General features: G+C 33.4%; 1 pseudogene; it reads left to right on the plus strand.

Annotated features, from left to right (window-relative positions):
- The first annotated feature begins 407 nt into the window (after window positions 1-407).
- LOC136070932 (probable LRR receptor-like serine/threonine-protein kinase At3g47570) lies at window positions 408-3,968 on the plus strand (annotated as a pseudogene).
- The last annotated feature ends 14,283 nt before the right edge of the window (window positions 3,969-18,251 follow it).

Raw genomic sequence — 18,251 nt, forward strand, 5'->3', positions numbered from 1 at the left:
ATACTTTTTTATGTTTGATTTTATTGAAAAGTTGCAAATATAAAGGATGTAATAAGAAGATGCAAATCTAATTATGAATTTATCATAATTCAGATACAATAAAACAAATATATTTATATATAAAAAGAGTGAAAAAACAAATTTGTCCAGTATTGAATGAAGCATATAGGGGAAGTTTCCTCCCCTTTGTTTTATTATCAAATATCCCTAATATTAGTGGAGAGGAAAAAAAAAAGATGTCTCTATACACCCTCAAGACCTTGTAGCCAATGTGTTCTTATAAATTCTCCCTAAGCACCTATGTAGTGAAATCAAACCATCTGTTTTGACAAAACTTCAACGAATTGCACCTCTTAGCAAAAAATAAATAAAAATAATAATAATAACAACAAGCTGCGCCACTGTGCATGGGGCTTTACCTCATGAGTTCAGCTCCACCATCCTCATCTTTTTACATGCATGCCTTTATCCTTCTCTTGTGGTGTGGCTTGTTAGTCACCTTTGTGGTTGGTGGGAATAATGAGACAGACCGATTAGCATTGCTTGAGTTCAAAGCCAAGATCACTGATGATCCTCTACAGGTTATGAGCTCTTGGAATGACAGCGTCCACTTTTGTCAATGGCGAGGGGTCACCTATGGTCACCGACATCAGAGGGTCACCGTGTTGAATTTTCCATCTTCGAAACTGGTAGGCTTCATATCAGCACATGTTGGTAGTTTAAGGATCTTTTGAAGAATCTAACACTCCAAAACAACAGCTTTCATGAAGAAATCCCTCCAGAAATTGGTCGTTTACGCAAATTGCAATCCCTATTTTTGCACAATAACACACTTAGTGGCAAAATTCCAAGCAACATATCTGGTTGCACCAATCTCAACACCATTATTGCAAATGGCAACCTTTTGGATGGGGAAATCCCTGCAACTCTTGGCACTTTGTCAAAACTCGGATATATTTCTTTTGGATCAAATAATTTGACAGGAATTATCTCACCTTCTTTTGGCAACTTATCATCTCTACAAGTGTTTGCTACCTATCTTAATAACTTGGGTGGGAATATCCCTACTACTTTTGGCCAATTGACAAGGCTTATATATTGGTGTTGCTTCAAATAGATTGTCTGGAAAAATTCCTCTCTCAATTTTCAATTTGTATTTGTTAAAATATTTTGATGTAGCATTCAACCAAATCCAAGGGCATCTTCCGACCGATATAGGTATCACCCTCCCAAATATCGAAAAATTAGGCGTTGCCATTAACCAATTTACTGGACCTATCCCAATTTCAATATCTAATGCCTCAAATCTAAGGTTACTTCAATTTTCCAGAAATAAACTAAGAGGAGGAGTTCCTCTTGTTAGAATAATGTGGCCCAACATAATATATATAATGCCTCTATTATTAACAAATAAATATTCAGTCTCTTGTGAAATTATGCAATATTTTTATGATGTAAGATATTGATATATTGAAATAGGTCTACTTGATTTAGTAGACTAAGATTATGAATGCATTCATTGTAGTCTTTGACTTGACCATGTCCATCATGATGTAGCCTATTCTGATAGGTACATTGTTGGACCATGATGGAAAGGAGGTGCAAGTAAAATTGCTCAGACTATGGAAGACAATAAGGGCTAGTCTTTCGATGGTCAATGCATAATAATCTTGAAAGTCCTTCTATAATGAGATTCATGCACGTTGAGTGTTAGCTTTAATAAATCTATCGTTTCAATACCAGTAACTTAAACTCCTATTAAAGGTGTTGTCATTATAATAGTTCTGAATATGAACGATAGATGAATCCATGTATTAGCATGGAGTTACAAAAGTAATAACACATTAATGAACTTCTTCATTAATGAATCTAATTAATAAAGTTGTTTATTAACAAATGTAACATTTCTGTTATATGAAGTGTTATTACAATAGAAATGATTTTATGGCTGGTCATGTCCTTTCTGAATATTATAAATATTGTCAATGCCACACTTGCAAGGGGGTGTGAAAGAGAAAATTAAACTCTTGTTAATCCTGACCAGCTGGGGAGAGCATCCTGATTGCTTATGAGGTCCTTGAATAACATAATCTAGTATGTAAATTTCTCACATCTTATTGTTGATTTTTATTACATATGCACATGATATAATTGTTAATTGATAAATGTATTATATTTGTTTCTCTTGAATTATTACTTTTTAAGTATAATTCCAACAGTTCTTTGGAGAAGTTAAATGGAGTTTCAGTTTTTGTCATAGGCTTTAACAAGCTTGGAAATGGAGGGGCAAATGACTTGAGTTTTCTTTGTTCTTTGACAAGTGCCACATATCTGACTATATTGGAGATAAATGTCAATAACTTTGGGGGAGAATTGCCCAAATGCATTGTGAATTTCTCAACTAATCTTAAAAAAAATTTCCTAGATAATAATAAAATATTTGGCAAGATTCCTACTAGGATAGGAAATTTGACCAATTTGGAGAGACTAGACATGTGGCATACTACATTATCAAGTAATATTCCCTTTGAAATTGGAAAGTTTCATAAGTTACAATATTTGGCTTTATCTCAAAACAATTTCTTTGGGAATATGCCATCCTCTCTTGGATTAACTCTTTGGAAATTTAACTCTTTTGATAATCTTGTATCTAGGTGATAATAATCTTCAAGGAAGTATCCCCTTAAGCCTAGGCAAGTGTCAAAATTTGAATGTTTTGAGTCTTTCTAATAACAATCTTAGTGGTACTGTATCATCTCAAATCAGTAGTTTCTCATTCTCACCAGTTGTTGTTGACTTGTCAGGCAACAAATTTATTGGTGTCCTTCCCATGGAAATCGGAAATTTAAAAAATCTAGAATAATTTGATATTTCTAAAAACTTGTTGTTTGGTGAAATTCCTACAAGTCTTGGTAGCTGTGTAAAACTAGAATTTCTAGCCATAAGAAGAAACTTCTTCAAAGGTGTCATTCCTCCATCTTTGGAATCATTAAGAGGCCTCGAAAGTTTAGATCTTTCTAACAACAATTTTCTGGCAATATTCCAAGATTTTTGGAGCACTTTGACTTCTTGCAATTATTGAATTTGTTTTATAATCAATTTGAGGGTGAGGTACCAACAAAAGGAGTTTTCAATAACACAAACACAACTTTGATTAAGGGAAATAAAAAGCTTTGTGGAGGCATCCCAAAGTTTGAGCTCCCCATATGCAAATACAACAAGTCCAAGGAGAGAAAGTTGACTCTTTCCTTGAAGTTGATAATATCTATACTTTTGGGGCTTCTGGGAGTAATTTTGGTGATGTCATTTCTACTTCTCTTCTCTTTAAAAAGAAAAAGGAAAGAAAATAGTTTAAATAATTCAGGAAATTTACTTTTAAATGTGTCTTACCAAAGTCTCCTAAAAGCCACAGATGCATTCGTCACCACTAATTTAATTGGTGTGGGTAGCTTTGGATTTGTGTATAAAGGAATTCTAGATCATGATAGACGTAAAGTTGCTGTCAATGTGTTCAACCTTTTGCACCATGATGCTTTCAATAGTTTCATTGCTGAATGTGAGGCTTTGAGGAATATTAGACATCGAAATCTTGTTAAGATACTTACCACATGTTCAGGTATTGACTACCAAGGCAACGATTTCAAAGCTTTGGTATATGAGTTCATGAGTAATGGAAACTTCGATGAGTGGTTGCATCCAATCACAACCAAAAAAAAAAAAAAAAAAAAAAGGCTTTTGAGGAACAAATGTATTTGAATCTTCTTCAAAGACTGAATATTGTCATTGATGTTGCAAGTGCATTAGATTATGTTCATCATCATTTCCATACACCAATTGTTCATTGCGACCTCAAGCCTAGTAATGTTCTTCTCAATGATGAAATGGTTGGACATGTTGGTGACTTTGGCTTGGCAAGATTCCTTCTTGAGTCCCAAGATTGTCTAATCAATCGAGCTCTATCAAATTAAGAGGAACAATCGGTTATGCTCCTCCAGGCAAATATCTTTACAATTTCTTAACTTTAAATTCTTTTTTTTATTTTTTCAAAATATTTAAATATATTTTCAAGCATGAGAATATAACATAAATAAGTATGTCTTGTAGACGATAGAGCATCTCTTGAAAACACCTTTCTGCTTGTGATATAGTTTTTCAAATTATATGCCAGTAAAGAGTTCCTTGAAAACTTTTTGAGATTATATTTTTCACTTTTCTCTAATATGAAACTAGATCAATCATAATATAAAAGTTATGTCCAAATTGCAGAGTATGGAATGGGAAACAAGGTGTCAACTTATGGTGATGTCTACAGCTATAGTATACTATTGTTGGAGATCTTCACAGGAAAAATGCCAACTGATATCATGTTTAAAGATAGCTTGAACATTCATGAATTTGTTAGATCAAATTTGCCCGAATGAGTGATTGATATCACAGATCCTATTCTTCTTTTGGGAAGAGAGGGGAAACAAGGATAAACGATACTCACAATCAAAATGGAATTGGAAGGCCCAAAATTCAAGAGTGCTTGATTTTGATATTTGGAATTAGAGTTTCTTGTTCCATGGAATTCCCAAGAGAGAGAATGAATATTAGTGATGTTGTAGCTTAGCTCCATTTGATTAGAGAAAATCTCCTCAAAACTAGAATACACTGAGAAAGACTTCATCTTATAGGTAAATTTTTTATGACACTCTCTCCAAACCTTTATTGAAAGATGGGGCTCATATAGCCTACAAAATGCCATGTGCTTGTGACAGTACTTTTTTTATTCTAGCGAAATTGATAATATTGATGCCCTGTGAAATTTGATTACTTGATGGTAATATTCATATGATTAAGATTCATGCAATTTGTTTTCTATGATTTAGAATAAACTCTTTTTTGTCCCCTCTCCCCTTAGTATGTTTGTTGAAAAACACATAAATCAAAATGAAGTTTAAGCTATTTTCGATTTGGTGCCATCTTATTCTCTACCTCAATAATTTTGCCCATCTTACACACTCTACTTTTTATAGAGACGCCTTTGATGACTTTGATGTAGACACATGCTTAAATTACTCCAAGTACGGAATATTAATGGGTAAGAAGTTTAACTAATTTACTGGGAAAGATTTTAGTTGTTTATAATCTTAACCATCTCACAAGTACTTGGATAACCATATCCATAAAACATTTAATGAATTTGGATTCGACAACTGAACCTTCTTGCATTATTATGAATCCTCTTACTAGCAAGACTAAAACTAAAATGGATGGTTGTTTTTAAGCTATGGGAGATGAATAGTTGTGTCAATTCCTTACTCTTGCAGGGAAAACCTCATTCACCGCATAGCATTAATCTATTTTGCAAACTAAAGCATGTTCTTCGTATACATAGAAATGATTTCCCTTAATTCATGATTTAGAGAGATAATTGTCTTCCTTGAATGTAGGTACAGAGGGCCAGTGACCCTATTGGAAGGTGCTATCATGACTTGAGGAGGTTTTGATTTTGTATAAGGTTTGAACAAAATAAGATTTGTAGCACCTCTTTTTGTTTCTTTTAGCAATCACTTATTAGTTTATCTTGTATTTGTCCTTTTTTTTCTTTTTTTCCTTTTTTTTTTCTTTTTGTGTTGTTGTTGTTGTAATCATATCTGTGGAATAAATTGTAACTTTAACATTACTTTAAAAAATAACAGAGACTCCGTGGATGTAGGCTTTCATGGCCGAACCACATTAAAATGGTTGTCCTCTTTCTTTTGTTTGCTTTCACTTTCACAAAGGAATGTCATAGCTTGGAGCCTTAGATGGCTCCAACAACCAAGAATTGCTTCTAGTTTGATAATGAATCAAATGATTAGTTCCTTTGTCACTGCAAATTATTAGCACTAAATCAGATGTGTGTCACCCATAATTTGATGATTATGTACAAGAAAAAGCGATACGTACTTGCAAGATCATACCATTAAGGTTATTGTGAAGCACCCAATTGTTTCTTGTAGATCTTGTAATGAGAGATTTTTTATTCTTAACAATATTTTTTTTCCAGATAATATCTTTTGAAGTTTACTTGAAATAAATAGAGAGTATATTTCATAATTAATTTAGATTTTATTTTATGAATCTAACATAATACAACATATAACGTTATTTTAAATTTTAAATAATGTGACACTAGTTAGACATTTAAATTTGTAACATTTAATTTCAATGGAGAAAGCAATCAATTTTTAATTCGAGAAAAGAACCAAGGAATGGTCAGAAGTGAGAAGAATGTATGTAAAACATACTTCACATGTCTTAAATTTAAAAGTTAACTAGTCGCAATGCAATACGTATAATTATTTTGAGATGTAGTATAATGTATAATTTATTCTTTAAATTTTATTGTAGATAATTTGTTCTCTTTAAAAATTAAACAATTTCTAAAAGTAATTTCTATCTCTCTATTTTTACAAATATATAATTGTATCTTTTTTTTTTTTATTATTCTTTTTTTTAAGTGGTCCATTTTCTTCTAATTATTGTTATTATGCATTATACTTTCTTAATTTCTTTTGATACAACTAAAATTTTTAAGTTTCAAATTTCTCATTCCCTCAAAGAAGATTATCATGATAAACAAAACTTATCATATAATTACAATTGATATTACTCAAATAATTTATAGTGCTTTCAACCCAAACTAGTTTTTTCCCATTCTTACCAAAGTAGACCAAAATGGATGAATTGGACCAAAAAGACTGAAGTAGACTGAAATGAATCGAAATAGACTGAATTTGATCAAAATGGACTGAAGTAGATAGAAATGAACTAAATTATACCGAAATGGACTGAACTAGACCGAAATGGATCAACTTGACTGAATTGGACCAAACTAAACCGAAATTAGAACGAATTGGACGGAATGGATTGAACTGGACAAAGTGAACCAAAATTGACCAAATGACCAAATGGATTAAATTAGACTGATATGGACTAGAGACAATTTAATACAAGTCTATTAATTAAAGCAGCTCCAAATTCCCATCACAATAAACGTTATGCATATTTTCTCAATATGAATAGTTTTATGATAAAACTCATGCTTCTACTCATGAATTCAATATTTGTGTGGTATTGAATATATGTGATAGAATTTAAGACTTATAAGCTTGAACTTTGAAGTATAACCTTTATATGACCAGATAAAAGAAGAAAAAACAACCATTGCACACATTTGGCGTGATGGTCATTTCACAAGTATAAGTGCTTGTAAAGTGTGAGAGGGGCAAGGGCTGTTCCAAGAGAGAGTTTAACACACACATACACTTAAATTAGACTAAACTACTAGAGTAGAATTCTATCTCATATAAAATAAAATAAAAGGAAAAAAGAAAGTTTTTTTTTCTCATAATTAAAATTTCAAATTTCTATTGTTTCATAACATTGAGAGTTTTTCTATAAAATAACCTTAAGGCTTGTAGCATAAATGGTCACACATTTTGAAATTTCGATAGAAGTATTAAGGGAGGAGTAATGCTACATACACAAACTATTTTACAACATTTATACAAAATGTTGATATAGTCAATCTCTTATTGGTATTCATCTAACTCCACCATTAATTTCACTTTTTCATTTACTAAATAATCACTTATTATATCAGCAGTTTGTAAAAAGATTTGTAAAATAGTTTGTATCTCTAGTATTATTCTTAAGGGAAGAACATACTTAAATTTTAAGAACAGCTTTAAGGCTAAAGATAAAATTTGAGCTTTTGCTTTAAAGCTCTTTAATGTACTGTTCCAGATTTTTTTTTTTTAATGATTAATTGACATAAATGGTTTTTTTTTTTTTTTTAATGAGACATAATGATCCCTAATTTTAAAAGATATTGGTTACATTAATAATAATAATAATAAAACAACATTGGTCATTGATTGAGTTGATTGTGTTCAAGAATGAATATATATATATATATATGTATGTATTTGTTTCTCACATCTAATGACTCTTTAACCATTGGTTACCAAACAGTATTAATAACATTGTCTTGTAGTACAATGAAGTTAGAGTTAACAGTTCAAAAGACGTTCTTTCACGAAAGAAAAACGAGACTACGCCACAACAAGAAGTTAAGAACAACAACAGAATTCAAAACAAATTCTCTACAAGAAAAGACATTTTTCCCATGCCAAAATATTTAGATAGAATGACGGAAACATCAAATAATTTTGACCATCTTATTCTCTACCTCAATAATTGACCCACCATGTTTTATTTATGTTTTTAGATAGATAGATGGTCATGAAGAATGGGTGGGATTCAAAGCCCAGATATATGATACTATAAAATATATCATTATTACTGAATTATCCCTCAAAAATTGAAACCCAAACCACACCCACCAATTCTATTAAGTTTAAATTATGTCATTTGGACCCAAACAACACTCGGGTCTAGTTTCAAGACCAAAAAAAGGGCACTGGAGTCTGGGGTGCGGTTGTATATAGATTTGGGCCTATTATTTCCAGTATCCTTGGACCCATTTATGACATTTTGGGAATTTGGATCCCGAAACACCAGGTTTTACAAAAATTTTGGAATTTGCAGATCTTGTAATGAGAGCCTTTTTTATGCTTAACAAGATCTCCTTTCCTCTCTCCACTTCTTCTTTTCTTTTTCTTTTTTTTTTTTTTCTTTTTTTTTTTTAAATAATATCCCTTGAAGAGTACTTGAAATAAATAGAGAGAGTCAACTTTATATTTTGAATTTTATTTTATGAATCTAACATTATACAAAGTATAACGTTATTTTAACATTTAAATAATGTGACCCTAGTTGCATGTTACGTATGTAATATTCAATCTTAATGAAGAAATCGATCAGTTTCCAATTCAAGAAAAGAACCAATGAATGGTCAGAAGTGAAAACAAAAAATATGAGTAAAATATATACTTTGCATGTCTTGAATTTAAATAGTCCCTGCCTCTACACTTGATGGGCCTCTTTCTGTACATTAATGTACAACGTGAAAACCCGTCACATGCATATCTCTTTGAGCTTTATGGCTTGTTTGGAAGTTTAGAGAGGGAGGAGAGTAGAGGGGAGCAGTGGCGGAGCCAGGATTTTGGTTCAGAGGGGGCAAAATTGAAAGACAATATTTAAAGTGAAATTAATCTAAAAAATATTAATCGATAATAATAAAAAAATAAATAACAATTATAAAAAAATAAATATATTTCATATCATTAAAATAAATAAACAAAAATAACCAATTATTTGGTTCAGAGGGGGCAAAATTGAAAGACAATATTTAAAGTGAAATTAATCTAAAAAATATTAATCGATAATAATAAAAAAATAAATAACAATTATAAAAAAATAAATATATTTCATATCATTAAAATAAATAAACAAAAATAACCAATTTATAGTTACTACAAAATTTACAACAAAAGTTTATAATTTGATGTGGTAAAAATGTGATTAGTGTTACTTAAACAATATAATGAATAGATGTTTAGAATTATTTTTTGTGATTGATAACATGCCAATTTGTAAGATATAAGTAGTAAAATTTGTAACATCTTTAGCATCACTCAACAATAAAATACTGTGAAAAACAATATAATGAATAGATGTTTAGAATTATTTTTTGTGATTGGTGACTGCCAATTTGTAAGATATAAGTAGTAAAATTTGTAACATCTCTAACATCAGTCAATAATAAAATACAATGAAAAGTATCATTAATAGTGAAAATGATAAAAATAATTATAGAAAAAAAAAAAAAACAATTGTGAAATAGGTGTCAAACGTGCAGCAAGACAAAAGCTACATACAAGAACAGTGAAATATGTGAAAAGGTGAGATGGTTTGATGTTTGAGGAAACTGTTTTTTACTTTCTTTTTCCTGTCAGCGTCACTTTCAAGTTTCAAGCAAGTGGGAGTTCTTTTTTTTTGTTTTTTCTCTATGCACTTAAGATTACATAGATAAGAAAATTTTAGGAGAAGTCAGAGGGGGCAGGTGCCCCCCCTCGCCCCCCTCTGGCTCCGCCCCTGGAGGGGAGTAGAGGGGAGGGGAGTAGTGGGGAGGAGAGTAGAGGAAAATGATTCTCCTCCACCTTGTTTGGATGTTTTTAAAATTAGTAAGAGGGAATGAAGTAATTAGCCCTTCCTCTTGTGTAATTTTGTTAATATAATAAGGGTAAATTAGGTAATTTACTTGGTCAATAGTTTATGTACTCTACTCTCCCTCCAAATCTCTCCAATTTTAGGGAATTAAAAATGAGGGGCTAGAGGAAGTTGAAACCCCTCCAAACCCCTCCAAACCCCTCCCCCTCCTTCCTTAAAAAACTTCCAAACAAGGTAATTAGATTACTCTCCCTCCCTTTACTCTACTCCCCCTCCTTTTTTAAACATCCAAACAGGCCATTAGTTGACGACCTTGAGTTCCGTTCACTCCCCCGTGTATCCTTCCTAATAAATTATTTTCCTCAAAAAACAAAATGAAGCTAATGTATGTTTGCTTTGTCTTCTGTGATGATTAGGAGTAAAACTTGTAAGCCATTTTTATTCTAACTAATCCCAGTCACGCGCGATGTATGGAAATATATTATTTTTTTGAAACGTGGTGTAAAATGTGTATACTTTATTCTTAAAATTTTATTGTAGATGATTTGTTCTTTCGAAAAATTAAAAAGTTTCTAGAAGTAATTTCTATATCTCTATTTTCTAAATATATAATACTATTATTTTAGTGTATTTTATTGATATTATTCTTTTTTGAAGTGATTCATATTCTTCTAACTGTTGTTATTACACATTATATTTTTCTATTTTTTTTTTAGTACAACTAAAATTTTTAAGTTTCAAATAAATACACATTATATTTTTCTATTTTTTTTAGTACAACTAAAATTTTTAAGTTTCAAATAAATATCGAAATAGAAAGATGAAAACATCAAATAATTTTGACTATCTTATTCTCTACCTCAATAATTGACCCACCATGTTTTTATTATTATTATTATGATTTTTTCAAATAGGTAGATGGTCAGAAAGGGCACTATAAAGAATTATGGCATTTGGGAGGGATTTAAAACTCAAATATAGCACATTATAAAGAATACCATTACTATTGGTTTATCATTTATCACTTGAAACCCAAGCTTGACCCACCAATTCTATTAATTTTAAATTATAGCATTTGGACCTAAACAACACTTGGGTCTAGTTTTGAGGACGACACCGCCCCCCCGCCCCCCACAAAAAAAAAAAAAAAAAAAAAAAAAAAAAAAAAAAAAAAAAAAATGAAGCACTGGGGTGTGGTTGAATATAGCTTTGGGCCAATTATTTCCAGCATGCTGCCTTTGTAACTTGGGAGTTGGGACTAAAAATTCATCTACAAATGATGCTGAGGTAGTGCTTTCCTCGGCTAAGTGACTCCTATCAATATCATTTCCTAATCACTTGCATCCCTAAAATGTTGAATAATGTTATAGTTTATGACATGTCAAATTCACAAAACGGCACCGCAGAGTTAGGGCAATCCTATTTTCCAATTAGAAATCCAATGTTCTGTAGTTGGCACCTGCCCTTTTATTTATTTATTTTTTCTCTTTTTTTTTTTTCTCAACAAAAAGTGAAAGGGACTGAGGTTTAATAACATCGAAAGAGAGGAGAAAGTGTATTTTTTTGTACTCCCAAAATATTTTATAATTTTCTTGTGTTTATATGTCATTAGATTGCTCACTTTTGGTGGTGGTAGCTTTGCCATTTTGTCTTCATGGTTATTCAATATACATATGTAGGAAAAGTTGAAAAAGTAAAAAATAATGATAATTAAAAATTAAAAAATAATTTTTGTTTTAAAAAAACCCTAGAGTAAGGACGAAGCAACTCAAATAACTTGACCATTTCTTAACTTTAAATTATGTTTTTTCACAATACTTCTTAATATACTTTCAAGGATGAAATATAACTCAAATAAGAATATCTTGTAGAAGATAGAGCATGCCTTGAAAAAACTTTTCAGCTTGTCATAATATTGTTCCTATTATATGTCACTAGAGAGCTCCTTTAAAACTAGTGAGATTTTTTTTTTTTTTCTTTTTTTTAAAATGGAACTAGATCAATCAAATAATAAATTTTATTTGCAATTGCAGAGTATGGTGTGAGAAATAAGATCCCAATGATATTTACAGTTATTTTATACTATTGTTAGAGCTGTTCACATGCAAAAGGCCCACAAATAATTAATTTTTTTGAAAATAGCTTGAACCTTCATGACTTTGTTAAAGAAGTTTTGCCCAATCAATTGCTTGACATTTTGGATCCTGCAATAAATTTGGAAAAAGAAGATTTTGTTAAAGGGTAGCGACTAGTTTACGGTATCAGCATACACTTGGCAAACTAAGTAACTAACTTCATACAAAACGACAACACAGTAATTAAAGGCTACAACCAACGACTTGTAGTATAATTCCAACACTAGGTAGGTTGTTGTATGAATTCAATCTACTGCACGACTTGTCGCTTGACTGTCCTCCAATCTTCACAATTTCATAGATTTGCCATCTAACAGTGCCTCCAAAAATCAATGACTTCAATCTTGTCAACCTAATGAGAGAAATTACAAGAAATTGGGCCTCTCTCAGAAAAGTTAATGGGTTTCTTAATTATTTGAAACCCAGCCTAGGTCCTGATGGACCTCCACTTCTGCTTCCCATCTAGCCCACATTAAGTCAACTCAAGTACCAAAATCTAATTTATTTTCTTTCACCAACATCCATCGAACAATAGACAACGTGGCAGTGATAGGAAAAATCTATCATATTTCAGCTACATGTAATATCACCTTGTTTAGATGCAGTGGATAAGGACTATAAATTTGTTATTCTTAAAATAAATTTGTGTCCCAGCTGGTAGGGGGTGAAACTACAGCCAAGGGTGCGGTGGCCGTGGCCCTCACAAGAGTTTTTAAAAATCCTTTGTAATAGATAGTATTTAAAAATAGGAGTTGTCCCCAGCAGAAATTCCTAATTTTGCCCCTGTCTACGGATAATAATCAATTTGAGCATTGATATCTTTCCTGCTATGTTAGAAATTTCTTTCATGAATTGGAATATCGATGGATTGGAATATTGTAGGCAATGAAAATGTAGAACAATCAATGTGGGACTTGCAAGACCCTTCAATCCATCATGCACAAAACACGACCCCTTGTACAAGGGTCAGCTATGGACCTTGCCTCATTCATTCTCATAGGTAGTAAGGTGATCTATGTAATCTAACAATGGCAGGTCAGATTACTCTTTCACATACAAGCCAGATAAATATATATGTCCTATAACTATTTCTATAAATCTAAGACATGTCCATTTCATACACAATTTCACAATTTGGTGAAGTTGTATACTATGAGTGATGGATATTTTTTATCCATTTTTTTTAAACGGTTTACAATCAACCATTTCAACAAATTATAAAAATCAGTGTTAGTGTGGCATTTGGTATATTTGACTTTTAAAATTGACCAGGGTTGCAAGCTTTAGAAAATATTGAATGAGGTAAATAGGAAGGTTCCCCCACTTTGTTCCATTATCAAATATCCCATTTCAAGCAGAGGAAAAAAAAATGAAAAGAACGAAATCTCTGTGATCCCTCTTGTCCTCCTAATCTTTTGCATTAGGTATGATATGTACCACATGGCTCAACCCTTTGTTATGAAAAAAATAGAGCCCAATAGAATAGGGATGAAATTAAGTCTAAAATATTATGATTAGTATCATGCTGTCTATATTATTTTCTTATTTTGTGAACATCACGTAGATTTGGGTCACCATGCCATGAAAGTAAAATTCAACTCTTGTTTGAATTTTTTTGTTATTTTCAATAAAGATATTCAGAATTTTAATCTCTCATTTCTTGTTATAACTATCAAAAGATTAAAAAAAAAAATTAAAAACCTTAATAACAGTGCAATTAATAAAGGATTCAATGTGGGTTCCAGTTAGCTCAACTGGTAAAATCGCTGATAGTTTTTTTATACAAGATAGAAATTCTACTCTAACCTAATCTAAGTGTATGTGTATGAATCTCTTTCTTGGAGACTTGAAACCCTGCCCTTGCCTCCCACATCCCACAAGCACTTATACTTATGGAGTGACCATCGCACCAAGGGTGTGCGGTGATATCACTGATAATTGAATAAGATATCTGGGGTTTAATCCTTGCTTACACCAAAAATCGATTGGTGTCTTAATCTAAAGATAAAAAACACAATTATTAGAAACGGACACCATAGGTTGAAACTCTATAAAAATAAAATAAAATTAGGGATTCGATCAAATTCATTATACGAAACATACTAAAATGTCCTAAGCCATTAGTCTTTTTTAAGGGGGAAAAATAATAAATTTGTTTAGTTAGAGTTTTGTTTTGGAAGAGGTGATGGGTTATGTTTTCAAAAAATTGGGCCTCTCTTAGAAAAGTTAATGGGTGTTTTATTCGGAACCTAGCATAAGTTCTTCTTCAACTAAACTCTACTGAAATAGATTAGCCAATGATAATTACTCTAAAATTGGAAAGTCCTGAAAGGCCCATCTAGTTCACGTTAAGTAAACTCAAGTATGAAAATCTATTCTTATTAAAAAAATCAAAATGTTAATTGCTTTATAATTGAAGCATTTTTTTTTTTAATTGCTATGTTAGAAATTTCTTCATTGGTATACGATGGATTGGAATATTGTTCACTGTGAAAATTTAGAAAAATGAATGTGGCCATGTGGAGACTGGAGACCCGTCAATCCATCATGCACAACCCTTGTACATGAGTCTATGCATGTAATATCACCTCCAGCTATAGACCTTGACTTATTCATTCTCATAGATGACCCACATAATCTGACAAGGGTGGGTCAAAAGCCCATCAATCTTGCAATTTAATCGTAAATCCTTTACACGAGAACTGACTTGTTTCCAAGATTAATTTCACATATTTTTCATTAGACCCTGGGAAGAGAGAGTAGCGGTCAAGCATCTTGTCTACCTTATCTTAATGTTTGGGTTCTAGTAGTGCAGGACGCATTAGTACTAGGGTTGGTAGGGTTATCTAGTTGCGAGTATTACTTTGATACTCTAGTTCTATTTATGTCTTTTGGTAATTTATCGTATGACCGTGTTTAGGTCATGTACTTTTATGATGATTTGGATTTTATTTTGTTATATCTATTCGGTATTTGGTTTTATTTTCTTCCATTGCATTGTTTTGTGCTTGGACATGCATTAATCTTGTCATTGTTGTACTTACTTGCTTACATGTTTGGATGATCATAACTTTACTTTATTGATCATTGTAGCCATAGTCTCTATGGTTGTCTGGTGTTTGATCAAGTTGCATTCATGCATACTGTTATGTCCACTAGCAAGAGGAGTTGCTGATTCACGAGGCAGAGGAGTTGCTGAGTAGGATTTTTGTTAGGATTGTTTTATTATTTTTATTTGAATATGTTTTAGGATAATAATAGCAATTTGAGTTGTTATCGGATTGAAGTATTAAGAGTTTGGCTAGGAATAGTGTTTATCCTTATCTAGGTGTTGAGTGGTTTAAGGATGTTGGAGTTGTTTTATTTTGTAAAGCTATTTATATAGCTTCACGGCATATCAATAGGGTTATCAATCAGAATATTATACAGCAATTTGCTATTGGGAGGTCTGGTTTTTCCTCGAATTAAAACCATATTTACCCTCTTGATCAGGTCCGTTACAACCAAGAATCACCATAGCTCCTCGCGGCAGATGTGGTGGAAGCCGTGGTCGAGGTGGTCGTAACAACTTGGTATCAGAGCAGGTTATGGAGGAATCGCGCATCGATCGTTTGGAGGCGGAGATAGGCTCTATAGCAGCAGGGCAAGACAGGAAGTTCCGCGAATTACAGGAAACATTGATGCAGGCGATAACGTCCATGAATACCCGATTGGATCAAATATCAGGCAGCCAAAGTTTGGGACGAGGAGAGAGTTCACACGATGGTGGGGGGTCTCGGCGGTTCAATTATAGAGGCTCTCGTGACTCCACTGAGTCTTATGGCGCAGTAATTCCAAGAGTCACTAAACTTGATTTTCCTCGCTTCAATGGCAGTGAAAACCCAACGAGTTGGATTTGTCGAGTGGAGCAATTCTTATAATTTCAGAAAATTGCCGAGGAAGAGAAGGTTCCGTTAGCGACGTATCATCTAGAAGGCGAGGCACAGTAGTGGTATCAGATACTGAAGGAAGAAGAAGGGGAAGTTACATGGTTCACGCTCAAGGAAGGGCTGAATTCGAAGTATGGGCCAACAGAATTTGATGATTTTTTTGGAGATCTTACTAGGCTTAAACAAGTTGGTTCGGTACGAGAATATCAAAGCCAATTCGAGAAACTCCTCAGCCGAGTGGGGAAGTTGAATCAGTCTCAACAGGTTGCTTGTTTCATTGGTGGTCTGAAGGAAGGTGTGAGGATAGATGTTCAAGCCATGAAACCACCAACGTTGTCTGCAGCAGTAGGTTTGGCTCGGCTCTATGAGGTTAAATATCAGAAGCGATCCAGTTTCAACCTTGAGCCGAAAAAGGCTGTATCAACAAACTCAACAGTCACTAGTCGCCCACCTTCATCTACTCCCGCCATTCGAAGATTGTCACCAACGGAGATGAAAGAACGTCGAGATAAGGGCCTTTGCTTCAATTGTGACGAGAAGTTTGCTCCTGGGCATCGGTGTAAGAAGCTTTTTTTGATTGAAGGGTGCTAGCCAGAGGAGGATAGCGGTGACGAAATTGGAGATATCGAAGAAAAGGAAGACAGTGACGAATTGGAGATTTCCTTGCATGCCATGGCGGGTTCCCCGGCTCCTCAAACCATGCAAATCCATGGGGTCATCAACCAACAATCACTGGTTGTGCTGATAGACTCAGGGAGCACCCACAACTTTATTGAAGAGAGGTTAGCAAAAAAATTGGGATTGACATGTAACATGGAAGAACGGTTTAATGTAAAGGTTGCGTGTGGTGAACGGATCTCATGCAAAGGAAGATGCACTGGAGTGCAAGTTCGGATACAAGGGGTTACTCTTGATATAGATTTCTATCTCTTACCGTTAGAAGGATACGAGGTGGTTTTGGGAGCACAATGGCTTCGAACCTTGGGGATGATTGAATGGGATTTTTCTAAATTACTCATGAGATTCCAATATGGTGGGAAAAGAATTTCCTTGCAGGGGATGACTAACCCACACAAGCAGATCGATGGGAGTAAGGTGGAAAGAATACTGAAAGGGAGCAAGCATGGTGCTTTCATACAATTTCACGCCATTGCCATAAGGGAGAAGGAAAAAATGGCCGACACCCTCACAGATCAGAATCTCATTAGCCTCATCAATTCTTTTCAAGATCTTTTTAAGGAGCCCAAAGGTCTACCACCATCACGAGTTCATGATCATTGTATTCCATTGGTACACGGAAGCGAACCAGTTAGTGTAAGGCCATATCGGTATCCTCACTTTCAGAAAACAGAGATAGAACAACAAGTGGAAGAGATGCTCAAGTCTGGTATCGTGAGGCCAAGTAACAGTCCATATTCATCACCCGTCTTGCTTGTCAAAAAAAGCGATGGTTCATGGAGAATGTGTGTTGATTACCGAGCACTTAATCGCATCACAGTGAAGGACAAATTCCCAATTCCGGTTATTGATGAACTCCTAGATGAGTTGCATGCCGCGAGGTATTTTTCTAAATTGGATTTGCGCTCCGGTTATCACCAAATACGGGTCCATCCTCCTGACATTTCAAAAACTGCCTTCCGCACTCATCATGTGCACTATGAGTTTCTTGTGATGCCATTCGGACTGACCAATGCGCCATCCACCTTCCAATCCTTGATGAACGACATTTTTAAAAGGTACCTTTGAAAATTTGTATTGGTGTTTTTCGATGAGATTTTGATATATAGCAGTTCTTGGGAAGATCATCTGCAACATGTCAAATTCATTTTAGACATCTTGCGGAGCCATACTCTGTTCTTAAAGAAGGAAAAATGTCAGTTTGGGTAAACACAAATCAAGTATCTAGGACATTTGATAGATGTAGAGGGGGTATCGGTGGATCCGCAAAAGGTGGCTACCATGATGGAGTGGCCGAAACCCAAGACTCCAAAGGCCCTTCGAGGATTTTTAGGGCTCACAGGTTACTATCGAAAATTCATTCGCAATTATGGGAAAATTGCGTCGCCACTGACCAACATGTTAA

This window comes from Quercus suber, unplaced genomic scaffold (assembly GCF_002906115.3).
Source record: "Quercus suber isolate HL8 unplaced genomic scaffold, Cork oak 2.0 scaffold_272, whole genome shotgun sequence".
In the NCBI taxonomy this organism is placed as follows: domain Eukaryota; kingdom Viridiplantae; phylum Streptophyta; class Magnoliopsida; order Fagales; family Fagaceae; genus Quercus; species Quercus suber.